The sequence below is a fragment of the Ischnura elegans genome, chromosome 2, assembly GCF_921293095.1.
Source record: "Ischnura elegans chromosome 2, ioIscEleg1.1, whole genome shotgun sequence".
Lineage (NCBI taxonomy): Eukaryota > Metazoa > Arthropoda > Insecta > Odonata > Coenagrionidae > Ischnura > Ischnura elegans.
In genome coordinates, this window is record NC_060247.1 from 146,513,981 (window position 1) to 146,537,515 (window position 23,535).

Genomic DNA, 23,535 nt, shown 5'->3' on the forward strand with positions numbered 1-23,535 from the left:
ATTTTGAAAAAGCGTTTGATAGGGTGAACTGGGTGAAGCTAATGGCTATTCTCAAGAGAATGGGTGTAGATTGGAGGGATAGACGACTGATTCGTAATCTGTATATGGCCCAGACTGCGCAGGTGAGGATAGCGGACGGAGAATCTGGGTGGGCAAGCATTGGCCGAGGTGGGAGGCAAGGCTGTCCTCTATCGCCGCTGCTCTTTAACGTGTACGCTGAAGAGATGGTAAGGGACGCGTGGGATGAGTTAGAAGCTGGTATAAAAGTGGGAGGAATGATGTTCAAATCAGTGAGATTCGCGGATGACCAAGCGTTGATCAGCCAGACAGCGAGGGGGCTTCAGGCCCTAGTGGATGCGTTATACGAACGTTGCGAGGAGTATGGGATGATGATTAATCACAAGAAAACTAAGGTTATGCGGTTTTGTAAAGCATCACGAGCGAGGAATGTGAGACTCAAGATAAAGGTGGGCGATGAAAAACTTGAGCAGGTTGAGCAATTCAACTATTTAGGCAGTACGTTAGAGGAAAATGGATACAGTAGTAAGGACATCAGGAAGAGAACAGCATTAGCGAAGGAGGCGTTCATGAACAGGAAGGAGCTTCTGAGAGGATCGTTGTGTAAGAGTTTAAAGATAAGGCTGGTGAAGAGTTTGATTTGGAGTGTAGCTCTCTACGGTGCGGAAACGTGGACACTGAGGAAAGAAGACGAGAGAAGATTGGAGGCATTCGAGATGTGGGCATGGAGAAGAATGGAGAGGGTGAAATGGACGGAGAGGAAAAGGAACGACCAAGTGCTGGATATGGTTGGCGAGGGGAGGCAGCTTTTGATGAGATACGCAGGAGACAGAAGGTTTGGATGGAGTTAGTGCTTAGCGGGGAGGGGATGCTGAAAATGGTGTTGGAGGGTAGAATGTTAGGTAAACGAGGGAGGGGAAGGAAAAGAATAGGTTTTTTAGATAAATTGAAAGAGAGTAGGCCTTACAGTGAATTAAAGAAGGCAGTGCTGGATGGAAAGAGAGGCTCCCAGATCGCTTCTCGAATACTCCATGGAAACCTACCTTAATCGGTAGAATACTATAATAATAATAAATAATAATATCAAGTACCAGTACCAAGCCAAGTACCAGTAGGCTTATAGCTTGAGTGTAGAATACAATTGCGTTATTTGATTACCGTTTCTGGGAAATATCCACAATAGGGTAGTTTCCTATAATTTTTTATTGCCTAAATCGAAAGATTATTACTCCTGGAGTACGTATTTAACGCTTTTAGATTTTAAAATGACGAATACTATTTTTCGCGATCAAATGAAAAGTGAAAATTTTCAAGCGCGCGAAAACGCGACGGGTAAGTAGGAATGCCAGGAAAAACTCCGAGTGACGTCGTTCAGGTTCCCGCTGCCGCATCTGAGGTGACCTTGAGGCGAGTCTCTGAACGCTGATACGACGAAGGATGCTAGCAGGTAGCAGAGTACCATGCTAGCTGGTAGCGCTTGGCTTAAATAAGGATTATTAATACCTTATCAAACTAAGAAAACTTTCCGACCTTAGCCAGTTTTAATAGGTGATTATTAAGACATGCTTTCCTGAGCTCTGTGCCTCATGCATGCATTGGTATTCTCAGACGATGTAAAACTCCTATCTAGCGGTCCGTTTATTTTGTGTTTTTGACTCAAAGACCTGTACAGCTAGAATTATTTTAATAATAGTATAACTTTATTCCATTTATATTCAAATATATTACATCAGAAAACACGTTAATAATTGTGGAATATAGGTATAGACACCCCTTATTGAATAGTTTTGGGGTTACAATCTTACACCTTTTGTACAGGTCTGGTGTAAAAACATTTTGTGAAAAGTAAATTTCTTTCTTTGTATTCAGTGATTTGTTATCTTACCGATTGCATTCACTTGTGATATTTCAAAAATCTACGCACGGAAAACAAACTTTCCAACATAAACGCATAAGAGTTACATACATACAATATACAATATAAATTCGGCAAAAATATTGCTCAAAGTCAGCACCGAATCACGGGTGTCATACCTATGTGCTATTTTTTCCTACTTGAAAAAAGGGCGCATGTACGCGGTGTGCCGTTATCCAAGTGGACTCTTAAGTGGTAATTAAAGAAAAGATGCACCCTAGAATACGTTTTTTTGAGAAGAGTACATGATACACTGTTTCATAAATACTATCGGTACAACGTACACAGCATAAGGAGCTTTGATAATACATGGTATCCAAGCTGTGGCATATTTTTAGCGAAAAATCATCAATGTATTTCGTTCTGCCGCAGTGTTAAGCTAAGCTACAAACAATAAAATTGGAGGAATTCTAAGATATTCTAGACAGAAGAACCAGTTCGGCTCAAATAAACCCAAATTATTCACAACTCTAATCCAGCTCCATGTATATAACTTTAAAGCAGTTCTGAATTCAAACATGTACAATATTGCGGAAAATATAGCAACCCTTAATAAATATGGAATAAAACAAAAACCTCTAGATAACAGCAATTATTATTTATTTATCATAGATAAGAATCTTGAAAAATATTATACGATTTCGATATTATAACACTTATTATGGTGAGGCTCCACATACGAGTGGTGGTCTTGTAATCGGAAAATCGCTTATTATTACGGCGGCAACATAAAAAACGATGAAATTCAAACTGACGAACTTTTACAATGCCCGCAGTTTACGAAGTTTCGCGAGAACGTAATTTTACGTCATTAGCCCTCAAAGTGATTACAATCATATATATTTCTTTTCGCCTTTTACCACAGTGAACTCAATCTAAACATTTATCAACTTCTTACAGTGTTAAGAATAGTTGACGTAACATTAGAGAAGGGATGAGACTCACATCCACGTTGACGCCGAGCTGCGGGAAGACCTTTGAGGATGGGGACTCCTTGGGCACGTATCTGTAGAACTCCTCGTCGCCGCAGTATCACTTCATGGAGTAGAGGGGCGAGCCCTCGAGGTCGGAGTGGCAGCTGAGTTTCGCCCGGTCGCCGCGACGCACCGCCTCTGGCACTTCGATGCGAACGTCGCGCAGACCACTAGCCCCCGGAAACAGAGCTAGACAAAAAAGGAGACAGTCCATTGAATACGTACGTCAGAAACAAGCAATCAATATGCCATATATAAATTTGGCAGGAAATAATCTCCGAAACAGATGTTTTCCATTGCAGAACACTATAAGGACCAGGGTCGTATGGCTGCCCACAAGGACCATTAGGGTGCATCCACTAATTATGTGGGGCGTATAGGGGTCAACCCGATTCTAAACCAATCTCCTGGGGGGGGGGGGTGGGAACATGGCAAGTTTTTTTTCCGCAAGAAACAGGGTAAAATTGTGAGAAAACTTGGTTAAATGGAGAAAAACCTGTTCTTCTCATAAAAATGATTTAAAATTTTCCTTCTTAATAAATCCAACACAATGAAGCATACATTAACGTATTTACACTGAAAATACGCATTTTGAACAATCTTTCGTGAGACTAGAGGGAGGGGGTGAGGGGGTCGAGCCAAATCTCACGATATGTCACTAACGGGGAGGGAGGTTTCAAAATCACCAAAATCACTTCACGTAATTAATGGACGCTTATTACCCAACATTTTGACAAACAGTAATTGCTTTTAATATTTTTTTGTTTACGTTAAAATCAAATGATTACGTCATTTAATGTAACCTTTTCCTTTATTAATGAATACAAGTGAGTAGTATTTCACTTATCAATTTACAAAATAAATTAATAATGAAGAGCGCTTACGTCGCCCCTGCTTCCCCTTGCCTGGCCTACCGCATGGCAGATATACTTATTACTTCCATTCATAATGTAGTAAGGAATGTTAAATGCATAAATGTACTAAAAATACATAAACATTGCCTGATTCAATACAGTGTTGCAATTTCCTGAAAAAACACGCGTTACGCTAAAAATAAGTCTAAACCCATCATTTATACTGGTGTTGGTCTTTTAAGGCTAATTTAACTTATTCTTCCATTTTGTTGTATAATTACAGTCAACTAATTAGCTAGTTCTTTTATGTACGAATTATGCTTTGATCCAATGGAGATTCGGAGGCTACTTGCTTGTCTTAGATTTCTCGAGAAAGTAAGTTTATACAAGTCTAAGAGCGACAAGGAAAACACTTTTGAACCCCACCATATTTCTCAGACAGACAGAAACGAATAATTACGAAATATGTTTTTCGAAGGAATGTCTGTAGTCATTCTTAGACATTATCCGAACAAAGAGGACTTCAATAAATGCTAGGTGGAGCTCAATAGGCTCATCTCCTCCTCTGTTTTGCTTTGTAAACGGCTGTCATGCTGACACCCCCGCCACGAGCTTAATGAGGTGGCTTGCGGGGTAGCACGTAGATAAAATGATCAATCATGCAATCACGGGACGAGTTGCTAAAAAATAAACCTCCATATTAAATTTGTTCTCAATGTTTGTAGAGGAGATGGCCCTGAGGAGCTGGGGTCGCACCGCTGTTGTTTGTTTGTGGTCAGCAAGCTCCCTGCTAGAATTCGTATTGAAAAACGGAAAGTATTCTTAAAATAACTTCATCCACAGGCTCCTACGACGTGTACCACATCACTGGCCAGGTTGATGCTGGAACCAATTGCTTTGGTTGCCAAGGTGAAGGGGCTGATGTGATTATGTGCGAGATCCATCATTTACTCTAAACCTAATTGTGCGATGTGACAATCAATTTCTCCTGTAACAGTTGCTAATAGTAGAAAAGTGAACTTTGATCTTGATATTCCAATGAATCACTTCAGAAAATGTTATCCGGTGTACAAAAGGCAATTCGTCATTATCACCATTTAATTAATAGCCTCATTTAATTTTACTAATTGGTATCATGCATAATGTTTGAGGTGCAAATTTTTCTCTTCCCAAATCATTTTTTAACTCCTTTATTTCTTTGAAGTTTTCAATCAGACCGATATTTCGGTCCGTGCCAGCACAGCATTGCTTTCATTTCCATGGTTAATTAGATTTAATATTCAAGCTCTTTATGGAACCCTTCCCCATTGTTGGATCAGGTCGACTCGGGTATCAAAATTCTTCTCTTCTGCCGGAGCACCGAATAAGACCTACCACACGGAAAAGTTTTTACTTTTACTTTTTTGTCCCGCTCTTACGTTTCATCTGCGATAACTTGGCCGTCGCGTGACAGTTGTCTGCTGCACACGTGGGTCAACTTCAACCTAGGCCTTAAGGTAACATTAATATCAGATGGGTCACTTGTTTGAAGATCCACTCGAAGGAGTCAAGAACATTAGTTGAAATGCGAACCGTACTCGCCCATTGCGAACACAGCAGGGTCACAAGATACTCATCGAATATTACCATCCACCCTTCAACTTGTTCTCATGTGAAACGGTTCTCCCGTGAACAGTCAAGGGGGAACGCTCAGGTTAGCGTCAATGAGCTGTGCCAGAACTCCACTGCGTACGTGGCCGAATTGTCATTGAGCCTAAGTAATCTACGATTCCAAGAGCTCAACTTTCGTCAGCACTACCATCGTTGTGTCACGTAATAACCTCGTATTGCTTAGCTAACTAAATGGCTATTGAAATGGTATATATAATTGCGTTTTGCGAATGACTCCCTTTTCATCCCCGTATTATTCGTCGTTAAAATATAAATATTACCAAACCATTAGACCCGGTCAAATTAAAAAAGTTTTCTTGAACAATAAATTAGCGTTTCGGGCTTAAAAATAAATTCGGTTTATTTAGAGTAGAGATCATTCGGGGATAGGCCTTCTTAGATCACATTGTGTACATTCTCATTGTGAAATATTTTATCTTTAAATATTCAAAAAATCAAAATTCAACATTTCTTTTACCACAAACTTTTCATCTAATGCCAATTCTATACCCATTGCCAGTCTTATTCGTGTGCAATGTAACTTTTCACGCAGCCAATTAATAGCCTCTCCAATTTTCCTGCATTGTGACTATTGATGTGCATACTTAATAATAAAGTCAATGCAATTTTTGACATATTTTCTGAAAGAGCTAAAAACTATTCCCGCCATTAAAGTCCTTATGAGATTCTGGTACCTTCCCTGCCTGCCTCAATTTCATCCCATGACGAAGCATAACCATTGACGCTTTCCTCTCTTCCTTTGTGTTTTCTTCTACACTTCTCCTAAAGCCCGATTCGCTCTTCGCCAAATTCCCTCCACTCTTGCCCCCCCCCTCCCACTTCCATCCCCCTCGTTCTCCTCCCCGCTACCCATTCCTCGCATTTCCTTCCATTCTTCTTGAATCTCCGAAGGATGTCATCGCAAATACGCTTGGCGTCCAAGGAATGCCATGTCAGAGGACCACACAAAGAGGAGACGGAGAAAGGGAGACAGACCTCTGCGGATAAAAATATGCGCCACATTACGTCTACACACATTTTTCCGCACGCGCTTTACCAAAAATGCTTGAGGGTGGGAAACGTGAAGGTCTGAGGTAAAATGGGATGAAACCACTTTCTCATCTTCACCGTTGGCTGAGTAGACAATACTAAAAAGTAACTAGAATTTTTTAAAGGAATAATGAAACTACAGTTGACCACTATTTTAATAAATTCAACCATTGGATTGAAACACAGAGTAAATATATTAAAAATGTCTCCTCAGCACATATTTTTCAGTCGGCTAACAGTAACAATAATTTCTTTCCATTACATCAGCTTTATTCGTGCACCTCCGTTAATAATTATTATTTTAAAGACCAAGTAATGATATGCAATTAATTCCGAATGCAAACATGTTGAGGTTATTATTATGAATGCATTTGAATACGTTGGCGAAAGGAAACTAGCGTTGGTTGACCAAAAAGTGTAACCCAATTTTAAGAAAAAATATTAAAAAATCATTTAATTAGCCGCATGGATAGCTATTTGTATGATTTCAGCAAGAAACAAATGTAAAATCGTTTAAGACATGTAATAGTTTAACACTATCAATGACTTGTCATCATCTGGAATATTCAATGCTAATTATTGCATATTTTTTAATACATGAAGGTCGAAAAATATCATTCATATTTTTTCCTAATAAGGCTGCAAAAAGCCTGATGTCCTCATTTGAGCCTACACAAAATTATTCAGTGAAATACAGAGTAGCTATTTCTTCCTGGAAGTGACTTGAACATTGTTAAAAATACTTTAAGACGCTTTAAACATGTCAGAGAAGTCAGAAAATTAAATTGGATTTGAACTTCTTCGAGAGAGTTCATTTTACCTTTCAATAACACGATACTCAACATTTTAACGTAAAATACAGCATTATTCGATGAATCCCGCCATTTTGCATAATTTTATCCCTCCGAAGAAATAAAGGGATAAAAAACTCAAGAACGAACGTAGGTCAGGTAGATTAAGAATTTAGTCAGCGTGTAATCTCGTGGATTAAGTTTTCCTCAGCCTCAAAAAAGTTACTCGGAAAACCCTGAGGGATCTCTTGCGTTCGCTTCTCAACGATTGAAGGGATCAATAGGGGCCAAAGACATCGCCCGGATTAGCGATTTGCCAAAGTACGTCCGTCAAGGGAAACAAGGTAGGCGCGGGGAGCCCTCGGGGGGCAAAAGGGAAATGATTACTACAGCCCCCCCCTTCCACTCACCCACCCCCCACCCTCACACCAACGACTAGTAGAGAAGAAAAGGGTGGAGGAAAAAGAGGGGGGAAGGGGTGGCTGGCCAAAGAGACAGGGGAAAGAGGGATTAGACTGAAGGGGTTAGCCACGGGTGACTGAGAAATCGCACGCAGCTCTGAAGAATATCAAATGGAATCGTGTATGGGAACAAAGAAAAAGGTACACGAATCCATAGAAATGCCCCCTTTGAGGAACGCCGATATTGCAGAGACTATCCCATGCAACAATAATGTCTCTATGACACGTTCCTTCGCGGATAGTATGCATGCACGATGCAACACAAATTACACATCCCACATCGCTATTACTGTGATTCACGGGTAACCAGTCCTTGGTTTAGACGCCGAGCAAAGATTAGAAGAAGCAACTATGCAATGGCAAAAACGAGTAACATCCCCCTGGTTTCCCAACATGTCAACTGATGAGATGATTTCTATGTGATCAGAGAGTGCCGAAAGTGTATTAAGCATTCCACATTATCCATGTATATAAAAAGATGTAGATCATTCCGTGATGAAGGAGAAACCAAAACATTTCTAGACCAAATATACAAAATTTTCAGAAAGAAAATGCGGGTCCGAAAAACTATCTTGAGGATGCTAGGTCAGATTTTGCATCTTCCAAACAACCGTCTAGTAAAAGGAAAGGATTGCGAAAGATAAGGCTTGGAGAGGAGGCTTAAAATCTGAAATGCGGGGAATATAGTGGATGATGTGGGCCCGGGGGCGATCGGGGAATCATAAACGGTAAGGCAATTCGTTTGAGCCATTTTGCTATATATCTATGGGTATTGATGAAACAAAATCTTTAAAAACCCTTCAAATGAAAGAAAAAGAAATGTTAATTAAGATCGTATAACAGTTTGTCGATAAAACTATTCATAAAACCAGTGCACGAGGATAAAGTTGGCAATTTTCAGAAAAAATCGAGGGTCGTCGTTTTTCGCTAAATTTGTTCAACTTTGACCTCACATATATTGTTAACGTGAAAACACAGGAAATAAATAATCTGGAAAGGTACGTACAATTTATTTGAGAATATGTATGCGAAGTTTCAATTTCCCAGCTCAAAAAAATCGATTTTGAGGTTTTGGCCAGCTTTTTTCGATTCTAGCCCACTGTGCGACGTTTCGGGTACCGACTCGCTACCCATTCTCACGGCTACTTATTCGCATTCTTTAAAATAGTTTAACACTTGGTTTTTAATGTAAAAAGTAAATGAAAATGGTGCAGTCTCACTCTTGGGTCCAAATACTTTGTTACGCTACGCACGGGTTCATATTTACTCAAGTTATTCCCAGATTCACTTGGTGATTTAGGTAGTAACATGACTGACCGGAAATTGCGAGATCCAGGTTTGAATTTCTTACTGAGCCAAATGTTTTTTCATAGCACCTTTCATCATTGGTGTAAATAATTCCTCTTTTATTTCAATATATGATAAAGAAAAAAATACGCGTAGTGTTTTTTCACGGCACAAGTTATTTGCCTGCTTTGTATGATATGGTCTCATTTGAAAGTTAAATAATAAAATGCAAAATATTGACTCAGGTCTTCCCCAAAAATTTTTTTTAATGATGGTGGAGAAGAGAGATATTTGAGATTTTTTTTACCATGACGGTAGGTAGATACTTCTAAAGTAACTATCCACAATTTTATGAAAAATCACCAACCCAGGCTTCAAAAGGTAACCATTAATCTTAATTCCTTTAATATGACGGTAATAGGGTAGTTTCCTTCATCAAAGAAAACGAAAGGCATTGATTGCGATTCGTTACCCACCATTAGTGTATTCATAATACACAAATTATTTGGTTTTTGAAATACCGGTTTAGACGAATGGCAAGGGTCAAATTTTATCCTCATTTGAAAAAGGCCAGATTGGCGCCCATGCGATTCCACTCCACGTGACGTCACAGGGACCTAGTTTCTACACGAGAGGATAGGAGTTATACATCGTCTGAGGTTACCAATGCATGCATGAGGCACAAAGCTCAGGGAAACATGTCTTAATAATCACCTACTAAAACTGGCTAAGGTCAGAAAGTTTTCTTCGTTTGATAAGGTATTAATAAACCTTTTTTAAGCCAAGCGCTACCCTTCAGCAAGGTACTCAGCTACCCGCTGGCAGCCTGCGACGTATCAGCGCTAAGCCTCGCCTCAAGGTCACCTCACCGGGCGGGAGGGGGAACCAGAAATACGACGTACGGAGATATTTCCCAGCATTCATACTTGAGCGTCGCGTTTTCGCGCGCTTGAAAATTTTCACTTTTCATTTAATCGCGAAAAATAGATATTGTCATTTAAAAATCTAAAAGCGTGAAATACGTACTCCAGGAGTAATAATCTTTCGATTAAGGCAATAAAAAAATAATAGGAAACCACCCTATTATCCACACCTATGGAAGCATGGATCCATGTATGAAACTTTGAACGGAGAATGCCTGTTAACGAAGGTCTCTACCATAATTGGGATTCGATTTATAAGTTAAATTTTGATTCTAAATTTATTATTACAACCATGATTTGTTACTATTTTGAAGTTACCAAACCCAAGTCACCATTTTTGTTCAAAAGTTTTATTTGAAGAAAAAAAATTATGAATCATAGTACACCATGCCAGTGACTACAGCCGGAAGTCAATGCGTGGATAGGTGTGGGTGGTGGACATCTCGGATCAAGCTAAAGGTGTATGAATATGACACATTCAGGGAGATGATTAACATGTTCCTTTTCCAACGAACATCTGGAAAAGTAAGTAATATATACGAGTTGTTCGAAGGAAATGTCAAGTATTGCGGGAGTAACTCATCAAGTATCAAGTGTCGCATGAATGTCAGTCGAAAACATCTGAACCAAAAGAATTTTTAGGTCAATGTGCTAATGATGATTACCAATTAGTTTTACCATCGCCTAAGAACACACACTTCCTATGTCAGGTACCACATTCTATAAGACTGAAGCCAAATACTTTCATTAGTTCAATCACATGAATAAAAATGCATTTTAAAATTGAACTTTATCATAGTTATTCATGCTTTATGAAGATAAAAATTTTCTAGAATGAGTGGTCAAAAAAGTCTTTAGTTCCTTTTGGGCAGAAAACACGATAAATGGCACAAATCGTTTATCTAACCAATTGAAAATAGTTCTATGCTACGAAATTATTGAATTTTCATAATATTAAAAGACTGGTATGCTTTCATGTGAATAAAAACGAAATTCCCCGCCAACGGTGATCCAGCACCAAATTCTATAGACGCCGATTGATCAGTAAACCTTCATTGTAATTTTACTTATAATTTCGGTTTTTATATAATCTGTGAGAAATACTTTTTTAAGCCTTCAAAAAAAATTATTTGAAATATTGAATCCTACCAGTCAGTCTCACAATTGACGCAAAACCACATGTCATAAAGAAGTATTAAAGTAGAAAAAAGGACAGTGGATCTAATGAGGGTACATAAGACTAAACGCTTCTTCACTTCGCTCTCGTGTGGCCATACGCATTAATCCAATAATTCACATCCACAAACTGCTCTCGCGTTCCGATACACTGAACTATTTTCAATTCGCATAGAATTAGTCTCTCTAAAGAGCATTTGATTAACACTTGATTAGCTATTGCTTTTTTAAATGAGCAATGCTCAATTTTCCTCAATCCCAACGGATTGCAATGAAGAAGCTATTTCTTATCCTATAAACTATGGAAAGCTTACAAATATGATCATCTTGACTGCTGGCGGTCAAAAAACTGACTATAGAACATTCCCAATCAGGATTGAAATGAAACAGACACAAAGGGAGGGGTCTACAAACTCGGCGGAAACCATACTAAAGACCACCACAATAGCAATAGGGGTGTTAACCTCAAACGAAAATACCCATTTAAGTAGATGATAACGGTGAGGTTTGGCTAATAATTCACATTGGTGAAAAAATTTCTTCAATAGGAGCATTACATTTTCTTTAGTGCTCCGTTGAAATTTGTGCGCCTTTGAAACGGCCAGTTTCGGCGGGAAGTCAGGATCGAATGGCTGTGACGTCACACACAGCTACCTCGCTGTCTGCACGCTTTCGGTGAACGCCGTTATCCGAGCCGTGCTTGAATTTGTGGATGCCGTGGTGAGAAATGCCTTCGGATTGTGGTTTTGTGAGGGCTAATTCTACTACTGTGCCTAAAATGAGTGCTCTGATGCTCATTTTTATCATGAATAAAAAGAGGTTAAGACAAGAAAATATCTAAATACGCAGTAATGACATTTTTAGCGCTCCGGAAATTCAAGGAGTTAAGTTAAGAGCAGGCAAGTTAGGGGTCAATGCATATTAATTATGATAGCACTGTTAAATATGTTAATCGTACTTATGAGTATATTTTGCATCAAATACTTAATTTTGTTACGATTTACTCAACCTTGGCTTCCATTTTTATTCGAATTATCCCCTAGTAAACGCTGAATGGTTCTGCAGGGGTACATTTCATATTATATCTTAAGTATTGTTGAGAGCAAAAGAGCGTATCCTCCGTCTATTTCATCTATTAAAACGATATTGTAAGTGTTTTATTTCCCTTTTTAAGCAACTTATGGACCCAATACTTGAACGCACGTGACACAAATATGTTCCCACTCCTCTCCAAAACCCGCTTGATGAATTCAAGAGCCCATCGACTCGTAATATCATAAATCCATGTCACACAATGCTCGTTTTTTTAGTTTTAAAGGCTTTTGATAATTTATAGCCTATAAAAACTTAGGTGACATTAGGGAACTAATACCGTAAAATAATCACCTTCGTTCGTCTCAGATTTGTCTGAATCATGATTATGGAATGGCGAATTATTGTCAATATTTATTCTTGTGAATGCTACTGCAAGGCCCACGCACCGATTTTGGACGGCCGGTAAAATACCGGCCGATAATTTACCGGTGAAGCGCTGCTTGCACACACGCCGGATTTTCATAGGTCAAAAGATAAGTTGCTTGGTTGTTGAGCTGGCGCAGGGGATCCGCAGTGGCATTGGCCGGTAGCTAACAGACTTGTTACCAGTGCCGGTGCGCGGTCGGTCAGTGTGCAATCTCCCATGCCCTTCCATTGTTCACCATTGGAATGTTGACGGCCGTCCAAAATCGGCTTGTGCTTTGGGTCTAAGGGTTGAAAACTATTTCAGCGCTGCCAGAAAAGAATACGGCGATTCAGCAGTTAGCTATATCCAGCTTAAAAGAGAATAATATATACACTATGAAAGGAACAGTTTGTCCTGAGCACAAAATCAGAAGAAACCACAGGAAAAATGATTTTTGTCACTTATTCTTCCGCCATACCCAGAGGAAACAAAATTTACAAATTCATATGGTTCACAAGGTACTAAATACTTGATGGCATTACATTTTTTATATACTCACTCCATGTCAAAGCTTGATTTATTGGATCAGGGGGCTTTTAAATTTGGATTTCAAAACATTCAATTATATACTGTACATTGCTGTAATTGGCTTGAAAAGACAAAAGTAGATCAAATTTGTTATGCTTCGGAAGAAATATTAAAATTTTTAAGCAATCTGAAATAAGAGGTAAAGTTGCGTGGATAGTAGAAGGAACTCTTGTCTTACTGATTTGTAATTGGTATCCTAATCTCTTTAAGTTGTCATTTAATTTAAAGGCGATGAAAATGTCTCTTGGTGGCAGTCTTAAATATTCCAGAGGGCAAATCAATGACGTACATTGGATCATTTAGGTATTCCTAAGTACCTCTTGGGGTAACTTCATTATTAAGTCAGTTATATTATTGTTTTCACCAACTCCAAAACTCTCGGCTGAGAATGTGCTCGAGAATATTTCATCAATAAACATTATGTTTGGTTACTGTATGGTAATCTCTGGTGAATTAAATCTAAGACTATGTTAGCATCAATTAACTTCGGTGCTCATTGAATAGTAGCATAAATATTGTTCTTAATCTTTTGTAAATGATTTCCCTTCAAATAACTTAAATTTAAATTGTTTTCGTCCGTACGACTTATTTTGGAAGACAGCAAGTAAAACAACAAATCACGTTAACTGACGTTGTGATGCTGGCATTTAGTATAAATTTAACACTAGCATTAAAATAATCTTCACAGCAATAATAAGATGTCTTGCCGTTGATGTTTTTGGTCATCTCGCATTGCTGCAGTTAACCATTTCCTTCGCACACGAGAATTAAGAGGCACAGCAATAAAACGTTTTCCCGTATTTCTTATTGTGGTAGAATTACAAAGCGGTGGAAAGTAATTTAGTAGATACGCCTTCTTCCTAATGTCCTCTATTTTCACCCTCGTTGTTTCTTCTCTGACCCAGGATCACAGGTTTTTCGACGGGGTTGACGGGTTCCGCGAGAAGTTCGCTGTGTGTGACGTCAGCATGCCTTCGGCAACCTTCGTGCGCTTTCGGAGCGTTTGAGCCGGCCCTCGGATTCCACACTTTTCGCTTAGCCTTTTTGGGATTAAATTTTTGGATAGAAAAGCGCTGAAACTGCCGCCGGTATCCCCTCGGTGTGCACTTTCATTTAAGACAGTAAAAAAAAATGGTGAACAACCCTATTCTCTTAGCTTTACGCTGGTGAAGGGGCAACTTCAATTTAAGAAAAGTTCTTGGAAAAGAATTAGTACGTGCACTCATAAATAGACACTGGAAATATACCTTCTGAGCAATTAATCCAAGAGATAGTTTCTCTGATAAGACTTTTCCCAAATTCACCTAGTTACCGTGCTCGGTGATTTTGGGTTGAATAGCCTCACAGCAATTCCTATGAGGAGCAGTATGAAAATAATATACTCGCCTGTGGAAGAACGCGAAATAGTTGTTCGTTTTTGCCTTGTTTCAAAACCAATTAAGTTATCCATTTCATTCTTGACTCCAATAAGAATGAATGAATGGATGGAAATTTGAAATTAAATCCGGAAACAGCAAAAAAATCTTCCTTTGTGCTTTGATACGTGAAATATGTATTCTATGCTGGCTAGTGACTCTACTGTCGGCGTCAGAATGATGTGCCGTTGTACTTTGCAAATTTATAAATGGGCTTGTACGGAAAAAAATTAAACGCCATTCTAAAGATAATTTTTTCTTAATCCTTTTTTTATTTTTTATGAAAAATTCAAAAATGTAGACACGCCAGTGCAATAAATAACTCCGCGCACCGTAAACTTAGTCGTTTTGTCAACTTCATGAAGTTTGTAACTCAACCTAGGGATAACTACTACGTCAAGAGCATTCATCTAGCACAATAAGTAACAGAAATTAATGCAGATAAAGAAAATGGATTTTTTTACTTTTATAACGTATGTTTTCTTGTTAATTTAAGAAAATGTTTAAACGTTATCGAGTCCTCCAATTACCCTGAAAGAAAAATAAAACTGAGAGAGACAATTTGTTATTTATTTGCAATTTTTCAATGAGCGATAACGAGCATATAAAAATAATGATATTTGTGAATTTTAATAAATTCTATCGACTCCATGTTGCTTTCTATATTAAATTGACAGTATAACAATAATCTATCTCTTATTAGTTCTCCATCTTTCCTAGTGCCCACGTTGCGTGTTTTTGGGGTCAAAAACTCCTCATAGCGCCATCCATCAGGGGACCAAGCGAAATACTCTACATCCAATTGAAAAACACATTCCAGCTTGCAGGAGCGAAGCAAAAGGGCTCTTGAGGAATGCGTGCCTTTGGAATGCATTCGCAGGAGTGACTGTGTGGCCACCACCGCTCGCCCTGACATATGAAGGAGGAGAAGCAGGGCGCTCTCTAATGGCCCCGTTAATGCCCGCTAGTCGGCGAAGACTCACTGCATTCAGAGAGAGAGAGGCGCACTGTGGCCCGTGTTGCCCTTTGGGGCATGTTCCCTTCACTGCAGAGAGGTAAGCGGCGAGTGGCCACGCGTTCGTTTGGATTCGGTGGGCGGTTGAAGCGGGCAGCACGAAGGCGGAGCTGAATGCTCGAAAGGAAGTTCATTGCATCGCCGTCGTAACGGAATCACCGATGACCGCATCCAAAAGAATAGCCATCGCATGTTGACCGACCCGAGTCCGATTCTCAAAAGCGATTTATATGGAAAAGGAGATAATTGCCAAGAGAGGGTCCCGCAGTGGCGTAGCCAAGGTAGAAGGGGTCCGGAACCCCCCCCCCCGAAATATAAAAGCACAATTATTTTTCATAATAAAAGGAAAGGATATTTCCTTAAAAATTATTGAAAAATCATGAATTTACAAAGTATTCTATTAACAAATGATGTTTTTTCGATTGTGATAAGTGTTAAAATTAGTTTAAAACCCATTACTTAGTAATAAGTATCCTGTTTTAAAAAATATTTCCCCCCTGGTTTTGGACCCCCCCCCCCCCCGGAACGAAATTCCTGGCTACATCACTGCCATACCGCATTCTGTCAGCTTGAAACTTGTTTAATTAATGGACAAAGGCAAAAGGCATTGTGGATATTACAACCATTTCATCTGCCCACCCTAATGAATTCGTAGTCATATGGTCGGAGTATTGTAATACATTTTAATGCAATTGATTCGAGCGAACATTTTGTTGCAAGAATATTTAGCAGTTCCTTGTCTTTATTAATATTTTCCTGGGACAATTAGATACAGCACAGCAAAACTGGTAATAATAAAATCTATCTGTGGTCATATTTGAAAACCAATTAATAACCTGGGGGCCGTGGCAGAGTAAATTAAGTTTATTGGAACATTAAAAATGGTAAACGGAAAGAATTTTGCACATTCCACACATATTTGCATGCCTTCTCTCCGATCGAATTCAAGGGGGCTGAAAATGACGTCTATTTATGAAAATTAATTGAAGAATATACAAAACTGTGTGAAATGTTTAAATGTTGTTTCATAAGCCATTGTTTATGGTGCTAGCAACTTGATTTAATTTGCCGATGCGCTCAGCAGAGGGTTTGTCTTATCCATATGTTTAAAAAAGAATACCTAATTGTTCCCAAGAGAAAAAGCACTTAAAATGTACGAATTGGAGAGAATGCGTCTCATGGATAATAAATGTTGATTAATGCCCATGATTATACACTGAAGTCCCTTGAAATTGCGATCACTGTCTCATCAGAATTAAAAGAGGTAACTTTTGCAAATCCATTTAAACGCCCGACGTGTAACAAGGTGTAGTATTTAAATAATGCTTCACCAGAATAAGAGAATTATGATGATAAAGTAACAATGTACTAGGTAAAATAATAATATATCAATTAAGAAGCTGGTATTAACCCTTGAGCGGGCGCGCCTGATATTTTTACACGACCGGGCACGTGGCGTACTTTGTCCACGATACATGCATTTATATGATAACACTCGATTTTTGTTTAAATTTATCTTTATTTGTAGAAATTAGTCCAAGCTTGAACATTTATAGGCTATGCAGTTACAAAAGTACCCAGGCGGTACGCGGCTGGTCGCGCGGCATAATTTATACACCGTGGGTGTCGGGTTCCTCTTGCCGATCTAAAAAAAATTGCCACAAAACCTCATGCTTTAAAAAATCACACTATAGACATTCAAAATATAGACATTGTAAGAATACACGAGGCCATTCAAGAAAAGCGAAGCAAGAGGTACACGGCCGGTCGCGTGCCATACTTTGTACGCCACCGGCGTTCCACATGCCGATCTAAAAATAAATTAGCTACAATAATTGGAGCTTTTAAAACACGTACAATAGATAGTAGAAGTACATTTTAAGAATACATGAGGCATTTTTGGACAAGAATGTGCGTTAAATGTCAAAATCCTTGGGTTTCGAAGACTGGCGTACTTTATACGCCAGCGCGCCCGCTCGAGGGTTAAAGCAAATAGAGGTAACCTCGGGCAAAATAAAACAGTGTTGCTCCAAACTTGACGCATTGTTATGGATTACTCGAATAGTTTCCTGCTAGAGACAACCAGCTGAGAATGTCTGATAATTCGTGACAATGATAATAATTCTAGAATTGTCTTATTATGTTCAGAAGTAATATTCTTGATATAATTTTCCCTCACCACTTGACAGAGCCGCTACTATCGCAGCAGAAGGGAAGTGCTAGACGTGGGTGAGGAGGCTTGAAACATGATCAAGAGATGAAACAATGCGGAGGACCAAACGTGGTTCATAGGCACTAATGAGGTAGCTCAAAACAGAATGTTAGGATTATATGGTCATGCATTGCTCTTTCTGTAGTACAAGAGAGGATACAGTAGAAAGGAAATTCGAGAAATTAATTGCATTGTGATAGGAGGCGGTCATGAACATGAAGGAGATGATGAGACGATCATTACGAATAATTTTTTAAGGCCGTTTTACACGGTACACGGAATTGCGCAGGTTAGAGCTGCATTAATTTCTAAAATGGCGTGGAATTGCGCGAATGCATGAACGAAATTAGAACAGGGGCTATTATGCCGTCTCGCATCCACGCATTCTCGCATGTGTTCTAGCAATTCACCGCTTTACACGACGCAATTTTGATTGCGCCTTCACACGTACGTCAGACTGCGCAATTCCGTGTACCGTGTAAAACGGCCTTTAGATAAGGCTCTCGAGTTTCATTTAGAGTGAAGCACTTAACGACGCGAAAAACATGGATGTTGAGAAAGAGGACGAGAAAAGACTAGAAGGGATGAAAAAGCAGGAGCAATTTCCACAATTTTAAATTTCAAACTTTTTAAATATTTAAAATTAAAAATAAGATTTTAAAAAAATAAAATTTAAAATTGTGGAAATTGCTTCTGCTACTTCGTTGTGTACCGTTTCCACTCCATCTCGCCTGAAACCTCAGAATATAGACTATGAGAGTTTGAAATGCGCGATTGGATGAGAACTGGGGAGTGGACGAAGAGGTGGAGGTACGACGAAGTGCTGAAAATGGTGGGTGAGAAGAGGCAGCTTCTAAATGAGAGACGGAGGAGACATAAGGTATGTATAGTACTGTATGTAGTAGGTAAGTACTGAGCAGGGAGGGGATGCTAAAAACAGTGCAATAGGGTAGAATGCTTTGTAAACGAGGGAGAGGAAGGTGGAGACTAGAATTTTTGGATAGGATGAAAGGGAATAGGTATCATTGTTAACTGAACAGGGATCTCAATGATGGGAATGGTGACGCCCGGAAAAATTAGCGAACGCTCTATGCAAAAATACTTTAATCGGAATAAAACCATTATGAAAATTATTCGTTCAAAACTCCGCTATCAACTTAAAACTTTTACTGCTTAGAGATAACCCCGTTTTCAAAATTTGCTTGCAATTTAAATGCAAAAAACATTAACTGAGGCAATGTGGAGACAAGATTTTTCAGTTTGAGATAGAAAAAACAGCATGCTATACTGCCTAAGAATATATATTTACCGCATTTAATTTAAAAATGAAAAAAACTTGAAATATACGTCTAAATTATTCTGTGAAAATTCAGAATTCACAAGCACCTAAAAGACGTATATTGGATATTATTTTCCGAGCGTAACGCTAAGGTGGTGATCTTCCTTAGAAGGAATCGTTACTCCGTCTCAGTCGGTCTTTTTCAGTGACTGATCACCAACGACAAGCTTACGCTATCACCTTGAAAGTATCGCAAGTCGACTTGCGTGCGGCGAATCGGCTTTGAGGGACTTCCATCCCGGAGCTCTACGCTGATTCAGTGCATTGAATGTAGTCCTTTCATCAAATAGATTCAATAAGTGAAAATTTTCAATTTTATTCACCGCCGTATGCCCTAAGCAACATTTGGCGTTTATGTTTTAAATTAAATAATTTGGAAAGTATGAATGATATTAATCAGACAAATGTTAGAGGAATACTCAGAGGACGCAAAAGGCAGTTATTTAGGATGAACGGGGAAAGAAATTAAAGAATGTCGTACGACGAATAAGACTTGGTGGAGGCAAAAAATGCATCGCTGAACAGCTATCGACCACAACATTTGGACATATTTTTATATTTTACAACTATACAATTTCCGAAATATAGATGATTTTTATCAGGGAAATATTACAGGAATACTAAGTAGTTGATGGTTTGAGACGTTACTGAGTGGAACTTACTCATGATGAATAAAAAAATTTAAACTTTGTTTTTCCATAGAATATTAGAACATATTCTGTGGAAAAACGAAGTTTAAATTTTTTTATTCTTCATACTAAGTAGTCCCAAAAGGCATTTAATCTTGCGTGGAAGGGTAAAAGAAATTAAATGTCGAATGGTGACTCAGAATGAGGAGAGGCAATCGATAAATCGCTGAATAGCTAGCTATCGATCACAAAATTGGAAAGGGAAACTCAACTGACACCGCGCAGGGCTATCGTTTCACCCGACTGATGCAACAACAACGACGACGGCCTCTTCATTTCCAACCCGAGAGATGCGGATTGCAGCGCCAACTATCGAGTGGGATATTGCACAGATTCCCCTGGAAGCCGCCAGCCAATCCCCATCTCCTAATTGCCACGATGCTGCCGCTTCGACTTCTGCTGTTTTACGGACCGACGTATTCTCTTCCTGCTCATCAGCCATTGTCCACCCATCTCAATTTGAATGCTTTTCCTGATTCCAGTAATCCCACAATGCACCGCGCTCCAAGCGCAATGGTGGGGGCAACGAGCAAGAGGTTAACAGACAGGAGGGAGCGTAAGGTCATGAAGCGGTGAGATCTCATTAAAAGCTATCGCCAAATGACTAAAGACCGACAGTAATCAATTTCACATTGCTTTAAGAAATTCAACTCGGCTCCATGGATGGGAAAACGGATAAAATCAGCAACGTCGACATTGTAAAAATGATAGCAGCGGCACAAAGATTCGTGAAACGAGATCAATTTATGAAACGCATTTTATGGCCTTCAACTTCGTCTCTGAAGCGTCTGCTTCTTTCGCCGATGCAACAGTTGCAGGTGAAATAGTGGAAAATTTACTGTTTAAAATGTGGAATAAATGAAAAATCATAAATCAAGTGACCAACAAACAAGACTTGACGAAATAAAAATACGGTAACGAGGCATGTGATATTGCTAGGGAACTGAAGATGACCATAATAATAAATTATGCTCTCACCGGTTTCCTGGCTGAAGTTTTCCAAGTGTCTAATGGCTGGCCAACAATCACAGCATCGTCCATGCACTCCAGCGGTATGCAGACTTCCGGAAAGAAGCAAAATGCATTAACTCTCACGTGGATAAGTTAAGCACGTAGATAGCCGCAATATGGTTCACAGTGGAATCACCAGCAAAGGATATAAGTAAATCCGAATTGCGATGCTGGTTGAAGGGTAACCTCGCTAAACCGAGTAACACTATCCGGAAACATTCACTGGCCTGGTAATTTCACGTTTAATTTAAATTATAAGCAACACTACCACCAAAATAGTATCATACTGCAACCAAATCAATGGCCGGCAACGAAAATACAAAATGTTGAACTTGAAAAGTAGCCCATCACTGCACGCGAACAGATACAAGATCTTAAGCGAGCATATCTGCATAGCGACACATGGAAAGCATTTTGTTCCACGCAAAAATTAAATATCCACAAAAAACAATGTCCAGGTAAGTTACGGGTATTCTTCTTAGGTTCTCCATCGCGTCAGGATATCCGTGACCCACGTTTAGATACACGAGGCGAGCACCGAAAGCTAAGAGGTAAGAAAAACCTGACCCGGAGGGGAACCAGAAGAGAATTCATGGGACGAGATCGTCGGGAAAGCTTTTTACCTTATATCTAAGTGAATACTATTTTATTAACGGCTTTAAAAGTAAACGTCGTCCGTTCCACTATTCTGCCGTTGTTGGACTGCAAAGAACACGTATCGCTTATTGTGAACCGTGCAAAACTTGGCAAAAATAGCACGGCTATGCACGAGATACCAAAGCACCGGATTGAAATTGCTACGGAGGCGACCGCGGTGCGAGAGTCTTGTCTCCGTGACAGCGAATCCAACACTGGCGGTCGGTGGAGTCGACTCCCGGGATACGCGTGGCCCATTGAACTCCAAGGCCCTCCCCCCCAAACGACCTGCAGCATAAACAAAACCAGCGGGAGCCGTGGGCTTCCTGGCTTCACGAGTCCACAATGTAGGAGTGACGATAACTTCTTTGGGATCATTAGGTAGTTGTAGGATTGCTCCGGATTTTGAAAAGTTAGCTGGAACCCCCTCGATCAGCAGCCAAGCCAATTACCCTTTAGACTACCACACTCAAGTGGCGTAGACATGAATTTCGTAGTCGGGGAGGGTCCAAAACGAGGTGGGAACTTAGTTGAAAAACAGGGTACCAAGAAATGGGTTTTACACTAATTTTATCACCTTTCATCAACGAAAAACTTCATTTGTTAAAGAAATATTTTGTAAATTCATGATTTTTCAATAATTTGTTTTCTTTTAAGTAAGAAAACAACTTTATTTCAGGGGGGTCCGAACCACCCCCCCCCCCGCCCCGGCTACGCTACTGCCTCATTTCCCTCACTAATACTACCTATCCTATTCTTTTACGACATTCCTTGGAAAGAAATTAATTTCCTTGGGTCTATTTATTTATTTCATCCTTTTTTTAATGAGCCAACACCCACAGTGAAATGTTTCACTCCAAATGTGAACTCTGATATCTGATAGTTGAGGGTAGGGCTCAACCTGGAGTAAGCCTGAGGAGTGCGATTCTCTGGTATCCGGAGAAGGCAGTTTACTTCCTTAAGTCGCTTCTAACCGAGAGGATTTTCGTTTGGTTTGTCCAAAGGTAATATCAGGGATTTAAACTATCAGACATTCTTCCGACAACAAAACGATCTGCCCGTAGTGTAAATACGCCAACCAAATCTTCTGCGTCAAATATTTCACATGATATTCCTGTATGACCAACATTATAAAAGAAATTAAAAGAAATTATTTTTGTACTCTTTAAACAACTCTTAAACCTTTAGAGATAGGTTAGTGCATAGTAAAGCTTTAAAATTGAAGTCATAATCTCAAAGTGATAAAGTTTCACCAGCACACGATGAGTGGAGCTAAATTTAATTTCGAGTCTTCCATTTTGCAAGAGTTGGCACAAAGACGCAATGAACGAGCCGCCATGTCAGGATAGTCAGACAGAAGTCTGCTTCTGCGTTCGCCGTTTGTAATCTCTTGCAGCAATTAACGGGCAGGAATTAACGGCACGAAAAATTTTCCTTTCCCGGAATCTGCAACATGAGCCATCGCATGATCATTCACAAGTCATTGAAGAGACAGAGTTTGGCTCTGCGTGTGGCGTGCCTCTGATCCCATGGCTAGCACGGCACGCGAACGCATCCACGGAGGTCAAGGAGAGCTTGAAACGTGAATCCCTCTCTTCCGATTTTGACTTCAATGCTATGAATTATCTTTTCACAGGCAAAGCTATTTATATTTTACAGGTATATTGTTGTTCGAGTCTTTTAAGCACTTCAAGAGCACCTCGAGTGCGTTGGAATTTGAATTAATAACACAACGCTGAATGAAATTTTCAATTTAGGAATACAATGGAGGAGAAAAATCCCATCAAGGTCCTGAAAGAAGACGGTTTCCTTTTTCGGAAGATATGAACATAAGCCATTTTCAGTTCAGTCGGTTAACTGCGCTTTAAAAAAAATTAAATTCACGCAGTTATCGTTCAGGCAATATGGAAGATTACCATCTCTCAAAGAATTAAGTTGCAGCTACATTTCTGCCATTTTTACGTTGCCTTCGAATTCAGCCGGGCGGCCAGAGAGGTCGAAATATCCTTTCATTAATTCGCATAGCAATCTCGAGCCTTTCTTTCAGCTACAGCACCCACTCCATACATAGAAAAAATGTTACAAAAATC